Raw genomic sequence first — 15,679 nt, 5'->3', positions numbered from 1 at the left:
TTTGAGAGTATAGGGAATATGGTAAAACAACCACACAAAAAATTTCCCTTGTTTGCTTTGGGGTGGGCCGACCGGGTTGGGCGAGCGGTTCTAGGCGCTACAGTCTGGAACCGCGCGACCGCAACGGTCGCAGGTTCGAATCCAGCCTCGGGCATGGATGTGTGTGATGTCCTTAGGTTAGTTAGGTTTAAGCAGTTCTAAGTTCTAGGGGACTGATGACCTCAGATGTTAAGTCCCATAGTGCTCAGAGCCATTTGATCCATTTTTGATTTGGGGTATTTGTGTTGCTGAAAGTTGTGATCTGTGTCTAAGGCCAAGCTATCAACACTTTTTTGCAGATTTTCCTTTATAATATTGAAATACTGAAATCTCTCTCTGTTAGCTTTGACAAAAACAAGTTATCCAACACCAGATGTGGCCATACTCCCCCTTACTATAATTCCCCACCAATGTCTTTACTGTAGGTTGAATGTGTTTGGGATCATGCTCATTATTTGATCGTCTTCGCAACAAAATTCTGTCATTTACAAATTTCTTGAATTTACTTCCTTCTGCGAATTGTGTCTTGTCCCAGAAACTTGCCTTCTCGCTTATATGCTCTCGAGCAAATTAAAGACCCAATTTCTTGTTCTTCTTGCTGACGTATGGGTATCTTCGTGGCATCCTAGGTGCATAAGGTGCACTACTTAAAATATATCGAACAGCCCTTGTTGTGGTTTGCTTCCCGAACTGATCATTAACATGCACAGATAATGCAGAAACTATTAGTTTAGATCAGTTGTGACCATCTTTATTAACATCTTTGCGGTCGTTTCTGTGGCCGATATTTTCATTCGGAATTAATGAGAGTATTTCTTTCTCTGAATCATGGTGTTATGGACTGCACAATTGCTCAGCTTCTTCCCATAATATTGGCTGTTTCTGAAAATGATTTCCGCTTTTCATATTGGGGCCAACTATTTACCTTTCCTCTACAGGTTTTTCCTGCCCTTTGGAGCCAGTTTTGGCGTTGCACGTCATTCATAGCGTATCAGAACCAAGATGCACGAGGAGCAACTTGCCACTGAAGGCGCCGGTGGTTCGTCAGTCGTTTCTATGTTTACACTTCTAGTAATGTATGAATACTTTTTCCCCACTGTGTGAATCCAGCTGACACAGAATTTTTACTTAGTTTTTGCAGAAGGCGAACTTAGGTAATCCTTTTATATGTACAGATTAGGAAGGAAACGCTATAGTGCTTGTTTACCAAATAACATCTATGGTTGTGAATTTTAGTTCTAAATAAAATTATTCTACATGAGGAACGGTGTATGGTTACTTTTTTCCGTGACTTTATTGTTCTTCTTTTCATACACGTACCGCGCCAATGATTCTCTGCTATCATTAATCAGTATTATTTCAGTTCAGTTCTGACCAAGCAGTCCTCGCCTGGCACGTACAGGTACATGCTGTGCAAGACTTAATACATGAGTAGACAAGACTTCATACACGACTACTTTGGAACAATATAAGCATAAATATTGTCTTCATCGGTAGCTGTCAGGCGATCTTTATCCGCCGGTGTATTACCGCCGCGCTTTCCCTGCTAATGGCCGGTTACTGTTGGTCCGCCGACGGTTTCAGTGAGCAATTAGAATGTTCGGAAATAGTTTTAATCTCCCCACACCGGTAGTTCGTTGGCCTGTCAGCCGTCATGTTATTAAAGAACCTGGGTATTGGATTGCGAATTCTAATATTAAAGATAAATTATGATGGTCACAGTAGTCGATCAGTCTGTTTTAAGTTGACGAACGCTTTCCTGTGTCAGCAGATCTTTTGGATATTTCTTGAATTTTCTAAACGCTCTTGCCCATTAGCAAGCCCAACGTCAGAACGACTTGTTTGCTGGATTTACCTTGCATAAAGCAAAATTGGTCGTCATCTGATAGATCCTCAATTTTCTGCATGTTATTCTTGTGTAGTGATACGAGCCTGTGCATGTGAGCTCGAGGCCGTAAAGCAGTGCCTCAGCATTGCTCCATGGCGTTCAGCTGGCCTCACTGTCCGGCTGCCGATCAATGCACAGCCGATTACCGTAACCAGGGTCACTTTGTAACATGGCATACATGACTTCTGGAAACACGACTCCATGACAAACCCTTTTTGGTGTTGATAAATACTATCCAAGCTGGACATGCATTGAAGCGGTGAGTGATCGAGTCACCAACTGTGGTAACATCGGCTTCTGCCATGAAGTCACCGCCGCTCTGTCTAGCGGTTCAGCCACAACCTAAGTGGCCAGAGGTCGAACTGAGGTTTTCCCAGTCACCGAGCCACTGGGGCGTTCGTCAGCACGAGCCGTCACCAGCTAGCCACTTGTCTGGGATTCGCTCTATGGGCGTCTGTCCCCGACAATCAGGGTCCCGCAGTCAGCGCGCACTGACAACCTGCCACGTCAGCCCTGATGTAGATCGGCCACTGGCCAATGATGTCTACTACTCAAGTTCGCGCCACGCCTAAGCCACCTTGAGCAGTGCCCGATGTCCTGCTACAGCATTTCTCGGACTGCATCTAGACGAAAAACAGACTTTCAACCATCATATAAAATTGACAAACTACGTTTCTAGCATTTGTAGACTCAGAGAAAGCTTTTGACAATGTTGACTGGAATACTCTCTTTCAAATTCTGAAGGTGACATGGGTAAAATGCAGGGAGCGAAAGGCTATTTACAATTTGTACAGAAACCAGACGGCAGTTATAAGAGTCGAGGGGTATGAAAGGGAAGCAGTGGTTGGGAAGGGAGTGATACAGAGTTGTAGCCTCTCCCCGATGCTATTCACTCTGTATATTGAGCAACCAGTGAAGGAAAAAGAAAATTTCGGAGTAGGTATTAAAATCCATGGAGAAGAAATAAAAACTTTGAGGTTCGCCGATGACATTGTAATTCTGTCAGAGACAGCAAAGGACTTGGAAGAGCAGTTGAACGGAATGGATAGTGTCTTGAAAGGAGGATATAAGATGAACATCAACAAAAGCAAAACGAGGATAATGGAATGCAGTCGAATAAAGTCGGGTGATGCTGAGGGAACTAGATTAGGAAATGAGGCACTTAAAGTAGTAAAGGAGTTTTGCTATTTGGGGAGCAAAATAACTGATTATGGTCGAAGCAGAGAGGATATAACATGTAGAGTGACAATGGCAAGAAAATCGTTTCTGAAGAAGAGAAATTTGTTAACATCGAGTATAGATTTAAGTGTCAGGAAGTCGTTTCTGAAAGTATTTGTGTGGAGTGTAGCCATGTATGGAAGTGAAACGTGGACGATAAATAGTGTGGACAAGAAGAGAATAGAAGCTTTCGAAATGTGGTGCTACAGAATTGAATAGAATTGGGGAGAAGAGGAGTTTGTGGCACAACTTGACAAGAAGAAGGGACCGGTTGGTAGGACATGTTCTGAGGCATCAGGTGATCACAAATTTAGCATTGGAGGGCAGCGTGGAGGGTAAAAATCGTAGAGGGAGACCAAGAGATGAATCACAAAGCATATTCAGAAGAATGTAGGCTGCAGTAGGTACTGGGAGATGAAGAAGCTTGCACAGCATAGAGTAGCATGGAGAGCTGCATCAAACCAGTCTCAGGACTGAAGACCACAAAACAACAGCAAGACTAAACAAAACTCAGTACAAATTACCTATTAAGACGATAAGGTCGTACCACATTGCGATATTTGAATCCATCGCATACTTCGCCACAAGTGCTTGGGCTCACAGACTGAACATACACACTAACAAGACAATTGCAAGACGAGGTCAACGTGGTGTACTGCTGAGAATGAGCGGAGCCTTCAACGCCACGTCACAAGAGGCACTTTGCGTTGTGATGGGGACCTGCCCTGTAGACATAACAATACGTTACAGAGCCGCACTTTACTGGCTTAAGAGGGAGAGGCTCGATAAAGTCACCGAAATTACGGGAACCAACACTATGAACAAAACACAATTGAAACAAGACGGATTCAAACATGGCAGAGAGAGTGGGATACATCCGACAAGTGTCGCCGTGTACACTTTTTTTTCCTGATGCACACGAAAGACTACAACTGAAACATGTCGACCCAAGCGGGGGGATGGTCCAATTCCTGACAGGCCACGGGCCGTATTCGGTACATTTAAACCGTATGGGAGTAACTAACGATGAAGTATGGGTATGCGGAGAAACTGGGACACCAGAACATGTCTCACTGCTGTGCAACACGCTAGCACAAGTGAGACCTATACAGTATGACAATGACTTCGCCATAATAATACGTAATCCCGATGACTGGAATACTATAAATAGTGTAGCCGATATTGTATCGAACACTCTGCATAAAGAATACAAGCGCCAAAACTCATGTGGAAGGAGGCGTAGACAAGCACAAACAACACAACAAACCGCATGGGAGGACACGAACACGACCACAGATTCCGAAACCGAGGAAGGAACACCAAGTGAACATGATTCAGACGGGATCAACACGTAAGGGACCAAAACCAAAAAATGCATGACACTGCATGCCACAACACAGTCACAAACAACACAACAATCATAAAACAAATAAACACTGGCACCACATACTAAGCCTGTAGTAATAAGGTAATGTCGCTTGGGAGGTGAAGGCTCGAAGAACTTTTATTCCGAGGCTCCTCCTCCCCAATGGCATCCTGAAATAATGTTTAAAGTATACTGCACACAAGCAGTAATGTATTGCTCGTCTTATTGTGTGCAGACAGAAGTATATTCTCTTCTCTGTTCAAAGCTATAATCAATGAATTTCATATATCAGAAATATATTAAGTTATTTAAGGAATAATGCATTCAAGTAGCAATGAACTATATTGTATTTCAACTAACAAGTTACAAAGATAAGTGTATTTCTCACATGAAGCTAAAATTCATATATTTCATCTATGAAGTGCTCAATCAGCATTTAATCTGTATAATCCGTGTAAACATACATTAGCGCAATCCATTTCAGATGAGAATAGCTCGAGGTTGTACCGAGACCTTCTCATCTGAAATAGAAATAGGCCATTACTAACCAACACGCTACTTGGACAGTATTACTCATCCAAATACAGTATATCACTTCCTATATATATTACAAATTATCCTTAACCACGCTCATTGTGTTGCATTTTCTTTTTTCTATTTTTCTTTGACATTTGCATTGTATAAATTATATTCTCAAGAACTATGTAGTAACAAATTATATGGAACCATTTTAACAATTGTTAAGCATTCAGTTCCCTGCAACTTTGGAGAAATTTTTATATATTATGTTCTCTATATTATTTTTAAAAAAAGCATTAACAGCTGTATACCAATAAGACTGTAACAATGAGAAGTCTTTGCTATTAGATTCAGAAGCATACCACCCACCTTACATTTCAAGGCGGTGGGTTACTCTGTACTGTTAATGAAGTAAATAACTTCGCTTCGACAGAGTGGGTGGGTCGAGGCCCACCATCCAGCCGCAGGCAGATTAGGACTTGAACTCGTAATGAAACAGTATAGAAATTCTACTGTCTTGGAGAAGCGTTTGATTCATCCCAGTCCAGCGAACCGAGTGGGGTGGCGCACTGGTCAGCACACTGGACACCCATTCGGGAAGGCGATGGTTCAGATCACCATCCAGCCATCCTGATTCAAGTTTTCTATGATTTCCCCAAATCGCTTAAGGAAAATAACGTGATGGTTCTTCGTCTCCAGTCACCCTACTGTGGTCGGGACGTTAAAGAAAAATCTCCCATCCTTCCACCTGAGCGTACCCAAACCTTCTACATTTGTCAGCCCCTTTGGTACATGAGCTGTTAATATCTGCCCTTGATGTCTTCGGGATTGTGTGGATGATATTTTTCCGAAAGTCTGATGGTTTTGTAGAATATATGAGACTGGCGGTATACCAATTTGTACAGTTGTTTGTTTGCCACTTCAGTCAATCATTTTGTAAATTCGTAAGGTGTGTTATTTCCCTTCCATTTATTTGATCTCAAGTCTTACATACCACAGCATTGCTAAACTCTGATTCTAATTCCTTCCATATCTTCTTTCACGTCATCAGATAGTACCTCCCATCCCAGCGGCCTTCAATATGCTCTTTCAGCCTATCCTCTCTTTCCTCTGCTTTTATTTGCTTTTAATATAATGATACGCCCAGAAACCGATGTATATGATACACGGGTCATTGAAGACGGCGGTTCACAGCGTATATTTTATTGACAGATGAAGCAAGATTCATAAGAAATGCCATAGTAAATTACCACAATACGCACATGTGGACTGAAGCAAATGCTCAAGCAATCATGGAATTGAGGTATCAGGACCGCTGCAGTTTGAGCGTATGAGTATTTGCAGAAATTGTCGGTGACAGGCTCATAGGGCTGTACTGTTTAGCAAACAGATTAACAGGTACTGCGCATCACCATTTCTACGCTATGAATTACCAGCGCTATTGGGGAACGTTACCCTTGCCGAAAGAAAACGACTGTTTTTTTTTTTTTTTTTGTACGACAGGGAATCAACCCATTTTCTACATATCGTGCGACAGTAAACCACCGCACCGTTTCGTGGCGGTGGATTGGTCAAGGATGTCCGGCAGAGTAGCCTCCCTGTTCACCTGACTTGAATACGTTGGACTACTGTCTGTGGCAACATTTAGAAGCACTGGTGTATCCTCGAACCATCGACCGTGTGCAGACGTTACAGCAGCGGGTGACCAACATATGGGACGTAATCCGAATGAAGCCAGGCAGCGCTTAATTTATTAAATTTTAGATGCCGGGACGCACCTTTTGAATGAAACTGGAAATTTGTGGTAAGGTCTTACGGGACCAAACTGCTGAGGTCATCGACCCCTAAGTTTACACACTACTTAATCTAACTTAAACTAACTTGCGCTAAGGACAACACACAAACCCATGCCCGAGGGAGGACTCGAACCTCCGACGAGGAGAGCCGCGCGAATCGCGGCAAGGCGCCCTAGACCACGCGGCTACCCCGCACGGCCTCTTGAACGATACAACCCCCAACCCCTCCCCCCTGCCCCCGGTCCCATAAACCAGTGATAAAACTTACAATGAGAAATCATTTCTTACAAAATACCGTTCTGAAATTTTGGTTTTTAAAACGTAATAATTAGAACAATAAAACAACGAGTTTTAATACAACAGTTTTTACCCTCTGTCCCCGCAGCAGTGTCACATACTCAGCCTAGTTCTGCTCGATTCATCACGGAATCTTCGTCACTATAATGTTATGTCTTCAGCTGCTGTCCTGGAAGAAAGGATATTGTGGCTAAGCCATGTCTCCGTAATATCCTTTCTTCCAGGACTCCAGTTCCGCAAGGTTCGCAGAAGAGCTTCTTTGAAATCTGGTAGGTAGGAGACGAGGTACTGGCAGAATTGAAGCTGTGAGAACGGGTAGTGAGTCGTGCTTGGTTAGCTCAGTTGGTAGAGCACTTGCCCGCGAAAGGCAAAGGTCCCGAGTTCGAGTCTCGGTCCGGCACACAGTTTTAATCTGCCAGAAAGTTTCATATTAGCGCACACTCCGCTGCAGAGTGAAAATCACATTCTGGGAACTACATTATAAATCAACAGCACTAGCGGTTCTTAGATACTAGGTGTAGACCCATGCTGGAAACATCCATATTAGTACGTCGTGTAGCCTCCACGAATGGCAGTGCAGAGGCTGACTCCGGCATCCAATCGATCGCAGTGATGACGAATATTATCCTAGAATACGTTATTCCATGTTTTCACGACGTGTTCACGTAGCTCTGTAAGAGTTGTTGGCTGACGATTCGCACGAATCACTTCTCGTCCCGTCATATTCCACACGTGCTCGATTAGTAACAAGTCCGGAGATTGTGCTGGCCAGGGAAATTGCTGCGTGTCTTGAAAAGCACGTCGCATTTCACGGGCAGTGTGTGAGGAACATTATCCTGATGGAACAACAGAACACCTCCCTGTTGCAAGAACGGCCAAAGAAAGGGTCTAACAATATTCTGCACCCACCGAGCGCCGTTTTGCGTCCGCTGCAAAAACACCAAGGTGAACGAGAATTGTTCGTTATCGCATCCCAGACTATAATTCCTGGGGTGCGACCAGTGTGTCTTGCACCTATGCATTCTACGAGACAGTGCTCGCTAGGTCTACGTCGTACGCGCAGACGAAAATCACTTGCGTGCAGGCATAATCCGCTGTCATCGCTGAAGACGACAGCGCGCCATTCCACCTTCCAAGGCAGGTGCTGTGGCGTGAGAGGAAGACGGGCTAGAGGTGTGACTGCCTTTCGTCCCATTGCTAGTAACCGGTTCGCAACAGTTGGTGTTCACACGCCTAGGCTCGCAAGCCCTCTTATCCGGTAGCTATACGATCTTTTACCGCTACCCTTAGAGTACGACAATCCTGGCGGGCGTTCGTGCTGTGTCGACGTCCAGAACCTCATCTGCAGGTGTGAGAGTATTCACGTGATCACTGACACCAGCGTCGTAGCACAACTGACTTGAGTTACAGATCTCCGAAAGGACCATCCTGCCATTCGGAATACCTCAATCTGACCCCTTTCAAACTCCCTCATTTGGCTACAGGAAGCACGGTTGCGTCTCCTTGGCGTGGTTGCCTGCTTGCTTCAAACGTTCGCACCACACTGACCCTTGTGCGCATTCCCTGTTAAAGGACAGACACAGATGGCGCTCTGGTAGTATGTAACTAAGCTGTCTGTTGTTCGACGACTTTGAAACCATTATCAGTAAATCTACTGTCCCCTATGTGGCTTCTGCCGTCGTCGGGTCCAAATTGACGTCGTCTTTCTGCGTGTACCAACTGTTTTTTTTTCGGCTCTGTAGATGAGCTGTTGTTGTTGCTGTGGTCTTCAGTCCAGAGACTAGTTTGACGCAGCTCTCCATGCTACTCTGTCCTGTGCAAGCTTATTCATCTCCCAATACCTATTGCAACCTACATCCTTCTGAATCTGCTTAGTGTACTCGTCACTTGGTCTCCCTCTACGGTTTTTACCCTAAACGCTGCCCTCAAATACTAAATTGGAGATCTCTTTATGCCTCAGAATGTGTCCCACCAAGCGATCCCTTCTTCTAGTCAGGTTGTGCCACACATTTCTCTTCTCCCCAATTCCATTCAACATCTCATTAGTTATGTGATCTACCCGTCTAATCTTCAGCGTCCTTCTGTAGCACTACATTTCGAAAGCTTCAATTCTCTTCTTGTCTAAACTATTTATCGTACACGTTTCTCTTCCATACATGGCTACACTCCACACAAATACTTTCAGAAACGACTTCCTGACACTTAAATCTATACTCGATGTTAACAAATTTCTCTTCTTCAGAAACGCTTTCCTTGCCATTGTCAGTCTACATTTTATATCATCTCTAGTTCGACCATCACAGCTATTTTGCTCCCCCAATAGCAAAGCTCATTTACTACTTTAAGCGCCTCATTTCGTTATCTAATTCCTTCAGCATCACCCGACTTAATTCGACTACATTCCGTTATCCTCGTTTTGGTTTTGTTGATGTTCATCTTATATCCTCCTTTCAAGACACTGATCATTCCGTTCAGCTGCTCTTCCGGGTCCTTTGCTGTCTCTGACACAATTACAGTGTCATCGGCGAACCTCAAAGTTTTTATTTCTTCTCCATGGATTTTAATTCCTCCTCTGAATTATTCTTTTGTTTCCTTTACTGCTTGCTTAATATACAGATTGAATAACATCGGGGAGAGGCTACAACCCTGTCTCAGTCCCTTCCCAACCACTACTTCCCTTTCATGCCCTTCGACTCTTCTAACTGCCATCTGGTTTCTGTACAAATTGTGAATAGACTTTCGCTCCCTGTATTTTACTCCTGCCACCTTCAGAATTTGAGAGAGAGTATTCCAGTCAACATTGTCAAAAGCTTTCTCTAAGTCTATAAATGCTAGAAACGTAGGTGTGCCTTTCCTTAATTTTTCTAAGTTAAGTCGTAGGGTCAGTATTGCCTCACGTGGTCCAACATTTCTACGGAATCTAAACTGATCTTCCCCGAGGTCGGCTTCTACCAGTTTTTCCACTCTCCTCTAAAGAATTCGTGTTAGTATTTGGAGCCGTGGCTTATTAAACTGATAGTTCGGTAATTTTTACATCTGTCAACACCTGCTTTCTTTGGGATTGGAATTATTATATTCTCCTTGAAGTCTGAGAGTATTTCGCCTGTCTCATACATACTTCTCACCAGACGGTATAGTTTTACAGGGCTGGCTCTCCCAAGGCGCCGGCCGTAGTGGCCGAGCGGTTCCAGGCGCTTCAGTCTGGAACCGCGCGACCGCTACGGTCGCAGGATCGACTCCTGCCTCTGGCATGGATGCATGTGATTTCCTTAGGTTAGTTAGGTTTAAGTAGTTCTAAGTTCTAGGGGACTGATTACCTCAGACGTTAAGTCCCATAGTGCTCAGAGCCATTTTCTCCCAAGGCTATCAGTAGTTCTAATGGAATGTTGCCTACTCCTGGGGCCTTGTTTCGACTTAATTGAGCTACCTTTTCCTAAAATTATCCCAGTAAACCAAAGTCGACCATTCATTCACCGCCGGTATTACTAATCGTAAGTGCTCATTCGACTTCGTATCGCTTTGGAACGTTACGCCTAGTTTTTTAATCGACGTTAATGTATGAGCAAAGAGTAGGATGATTCGTGGGGCCCTCCGCATCAACGTCCTCGCCATCAGTTAGGAATGAGGACGCTTTCGGTAGGTGAGAGGGATGATTAAACGACAGCGAGATCGATGTGGAGACGAGGTCGCGATACGATCGCCTGCGCGCTGCCGCCGTGCCGAGGGAAATGAGGGCGGCGACCGCTGTCCGGCGTCGCTCCCACACAGGAAATGAACGCCTACCGTGCCGACTCGCGGCTACCGGGAGCGCCGTGAGGCACTCGGTTTCTACAATGGAGGCACCTCAACACGGCGGGTGCCCCCACAGAAAATAGTCCTTGGCTTCTGAAAATAAGCACGAGCCGCCACGCACAGCCGTGCCATCTACCACTCTCCCACATACACTGAAAAGCCAAAGAAACTGTTTCAAAAAAATGGTTCAAATGGCTTTGAGCACTATGCGACTTAACTTCTGAGGTCACCAGTCGCCTAGAACTTAGAACTAATTAAACCTAACTAACCTAAGGACATGACACACAGCCGGCCGCGGTGGTCTAGCGGTTCTGGCGCTACAGTCCGGAACCGCGGGACTGCTACGGTCGCAGGTTCGACTCCTGCCTCGGGCATGGGTGTGTGTGATGTCCTTAGGTTAGTTAGGTTTAAGCAGTTCTAAGTTCTAGGGGACTTATGACCTAAGATGTTGAGTCCCATAGTGCTCAGAGCCATTTGAACCATTTTTTTTGACATGACACACATCCATGCCCGAGGCACGATTCGAACCTGCGACCGTAGCGGTCGCTCGGCTCCAGACTGTAGCGCCTAGAACCGCACGGCCACGCCGGCCGGCCACAAACTGTTTCCCACGAGCATGCAGAAGTACTGCAACACGTAGTGGCATCGACTCGACTAATGTCTTTATTAGTGCTGGAGGGAACTGACACCGTGAATCCTGCAGGGCTGTCCAAAAATCCGTAAGGGTACGACGGGGTGAAGATCTCTTCAGAACAGCACGTTGTTGGCGTCCCAATTATCGTCAATAATGTTAATTCCTGGTAAGTTTGGTGGTCAACGGAAGTGTTGAAACTCGTAAGAGTGTTCCTGGTGCCACCCTGTAGCAATTCTGGACGGGTGGGGTATCGCATAGTCCCGCTGGAATTGCCCAAGTCCATCGGAATGCACAATAGACATGAATGGATGCAGGTGATCAGACAGGATGCTTACGTACGTGTCACCTGTCAGAGTCGTATCTAGACGTATCAGTGGTCCCACATCACCCAAACTGCACACGCCCCACCCGTTACAGAGCCTCCACCAGCTTGAACAGTCCCCTGCTGACATGCAGGTTCCATGGATTCATGAGGTCGTCTTCATATACCCGTACACGTCCATCCGCTCGACGCAATTTGGAACAAGACTCATCCGACTAGGAAGCATGCTCTCAGTCATCAATAGTCCAATGTCGGTGTTAGCAGGCCTAGGCGAGGCGTAAAGGAGACACGAGTGGGCCTTCAGCTGCGAAAGCCCGTATCAATGATATTCCGTTGAATGTTTCGCACACTGACACTTGTTGATGGCCAGCAGCAATTTGCGGTAGAGTTACTCTTCTGTCACGCTGAACGATTCTCTTCAGTCATTGTTAGTCCCGTTCTTGCAGGAACTTCTTCCGGCCGCAGCGATATCGGAAATCTGATGTTTTACCAGATTCCTGATACTGACAATACACTCTTGAAATGGTCGTACACGGGAAAATCCCCACTTCATCGCTACCTCAGAGATACTGTGCCTCATCGCTAGTGCGCCGATTATAACATCACCGTTCAAACTCACTTAAATCTTGAAAACTTGTCATTTTAGCAGGAGTAACCGATCTAACAACTGCGCCAGACACTTGTCTTACATAGGCGTTGCCGACCGCAACGCCGTATTTTGCCTGTTTACTTACCTCCGTTTTCGAATACGCATGCCTATACCAGTTTCACTGGCGCTTCAGTGTATTTGGTTCAAATGGCTCTGAGCACTATGGGACTCAACTGCTGTGGTCATAAGTCCCCTAGAACTTAGAACTACTTAAACCTAAATAACCTAAGGACATCACACACATCCATGCCCGAGGCAGGATTCGAACCTGCGACCGTAGTGGTCGTGCGGTTCCAGACTGTAGCGCCTTTAACCGCTCGGCCACTCCGGCCGGCTCAGTGTATTTGGCCAACAGCTTTGCACAAAGATAACATCATATATACAGAGAAATCACAACACAGATAGTTGTAACAATGATTTTAAATTACTTTGTCGTTTCGATATACAGGGTGTCGAGAAGAACACGGAAGTACTGTAAGCACGACCCATCAGCATGCCCAATACTGTGTAGGAAAGTCGGTGGCATTCAAAACATCTTCCAGTCGCCTCAGAATGGATTAATTCAGTTCCCATTGGTTTTCAAGGCCATTTCTACAACTTTTTCCGGGAAATAGTGGCAGGTTAAGACATCACTGATGGAACTAGATAGTTATCATGCACCCTCCTCCCAAAACCAGATCACAAAGGCACCATAATATTGGTATCTGATGACTGCAGTTGCCAGGTGAGATGTGACACTTCACTCTCGTGCACGACACCAGTGCTGTACGAACAGGGGCACTGTCCTCTTAGATCACAGCAACACCATTGGGCAACAAACAATTTATAATGGAATGGATATGATGAGTCTCACTGGTCATATAATACTTGGCAGTAATGAGGTCTTGCAGAGTAGCCATCGCCGGCCGCGGTGGCCGTGCGGTTCTAGGCGCTTCAGTCCGGAGTCGTGGGACTGCTACGGTTGCGGGTTCGAATCCTGCCTCGGGCGTGGATGTGTGTGATGTCCTTAGGTTAGTTAGGTTTAAGTAGTTCTAAGTTCTAGGAGACTGATGACCTAAGATGTTAAGTCCCATAGTGCTCAGAGCCATTTGAACCCGTTTAGAGTAGCCATCGGGCCCATGGAATACAACGATGTGGCTGCCAAATCATCACCGAACCCCCGTCATGTTTCACTCTTGGCAGCAACCAGGCTTGGGACGCTGTACGCCAGACGTAAATTTGGCCAGAGGTTGGAAACAGTGAGAAACTTGAGTCATTCCTTTAAATGACTTTCTCCCATTGCTCCATGACTAGGTTTTATGGCTTAGGCACCTCGTTTTCCTACTGCGAGCATTTGCATGACTTGTGTGTGGTTTTGGAATCACAGCTTGTCCTGCAGCGCCCTGCTTCTGGAGCAGCCTTGGCATTGTTTTGCTGTTGTCAAAGTTCGTGTGTGCGACTCTCAGTTCTTCACGGACTCTTCCAGATGTAATTCTCTTCGTTTTCGTCACAATCTTCTTCAGTGACCATCCATCACGATTGCTCAACACATTTTCGCAGGTGTTGTGGTTCAGCGGACGATATTTTTCCTTTTTCCCTGTATGTGGTATAAATCTTCTATACTGTGCTTCTCGAAACACTTCGGCTACCGTGGTTACGGAACCACCGACCGTACGAGATCAAGAATTCACCCATGTTCGCTTTCACTTATCACCGACATAGTGCACTCACAACTACACGGAACACTGTTCTAAACGCGCCTGACACAACGTCTTGAGAGCACAGCATAAGTGCCGTGCAGTGTGAAATGCTACAGCACCACTGCACGCTTGGCTGGCATCTGTATTCATATTACTGCATAGATTTCTTACGGTATTGCAATTTTTTGTGCAATGCCTGTAGGTTCAATACTTGTAGCTACCTAATTTCGACATTTCAGCTGTAAGTAACCATTACATAAAAAGAGAACTCAGCAGAGAGTGGGAAGTGTACCCCTGGAGACTGCAGCGATTATGCAACCATAGAGAGTAAACCAAACTTCGTATCTACACGTTACAGTCTTATTGAAAACAAAGTAGCGCTCTGTATGTCGGAGGTTATTTTTGACATAATAAAATAGGTGCGCTTGCCGGAAGGGACTAAACAATGGGTTACCAAGGGAGAATCTGCACCCAAAAAGGCGAAGACCATTCCTTCGGCCGGAAAGGTTGTGGCTACTGTCTTTCGGGATTCGCAAAGTGGTTCAAATGGCTCTGAGCACTATGGGACTTAACATCTGTGGTCATCAGTCCCCTAGAAGTTAGAACTACTTAAACCTAACTAACCTAAAGACATCAGGCACATCCATGCCCGAGGCAGGCTTCGAACCTGCGACCGTAGCGGTACGCGGTTCCAGACCGAAGCGCCTAGAACCTCACGGCCACACCGGCCGGCAAGGAATAATCCTCATCGACTATCTGGAAAAGGGTAAATTATTACAGGTGCATATTACTCATCGTTATTGGACCATTTGAAAACCGAGCTGCAAGAAATTCGCCATTTGTTCCTGGTATGAAGGACGTTCACAGCTCCAGTGGCTGCGCAAAAAGAGGTAGTCCAGTGATCTATCGTCACAACTCATTAAAATGAATGGAAATGACAGAAGAGAGGGATGAGAATTCTCAATTCATATAAGCGACTGGTATTGCGTACTTGCTATGAAACGACATTACATTACCATATAGAAAGAATTTAAAGATTTATTTGACTTTGAAAGAGCAAAAAATTACAAAGATCGGCAGACGAGATTCATTGTTCTGTACATCAGAAAGCACTTGATGCTAAATTTGCAGTCTTGGAGCACGTGAAGAAATTGGTGGTACGAATAGTCGCACGCATTATTCCATTGACAATTGAAAAAATTTGTAATCGAATCGAAGGAAGTGTATGGAAACTTCATGTATTACTGCAAAGTACGATGGTTAACTCAAGGGGCATGCCCGGAACGAACAACTTTCCGATAAAAAAACTCGCTATTGTTGAATTTCTGAAGGAAAAAGGAGTGCAGAAACGAAAATTAGAAGTTTCGGAATGGAGTGCAGACGGCGCATTTTAAGTGGACTTGACTGAACACTTGCAAGGTAACTGCTCTTTGGGAACGAATTTAAAAAGAAAATTGCGTTGGAAAAGGGACACGTTCTG

Source organism: Schistocerca nitens, chromosome 4, assembly GCF_023898315.1.
Source record: "Schistocerca nitens isolate TAMUIC-IGC-003100 chromosome 4, iqSchNite1.1, whole genome shotgun sequence".
Lineage (NCBI taxonomy): Eukaryota > Metazoa > Arthropoda > Insecta > Orthoptera > Acrididae > Schistocerca > Schistocerca nitens.
This window is presented reverse-complemented; position numbering follows the sequence as displayed.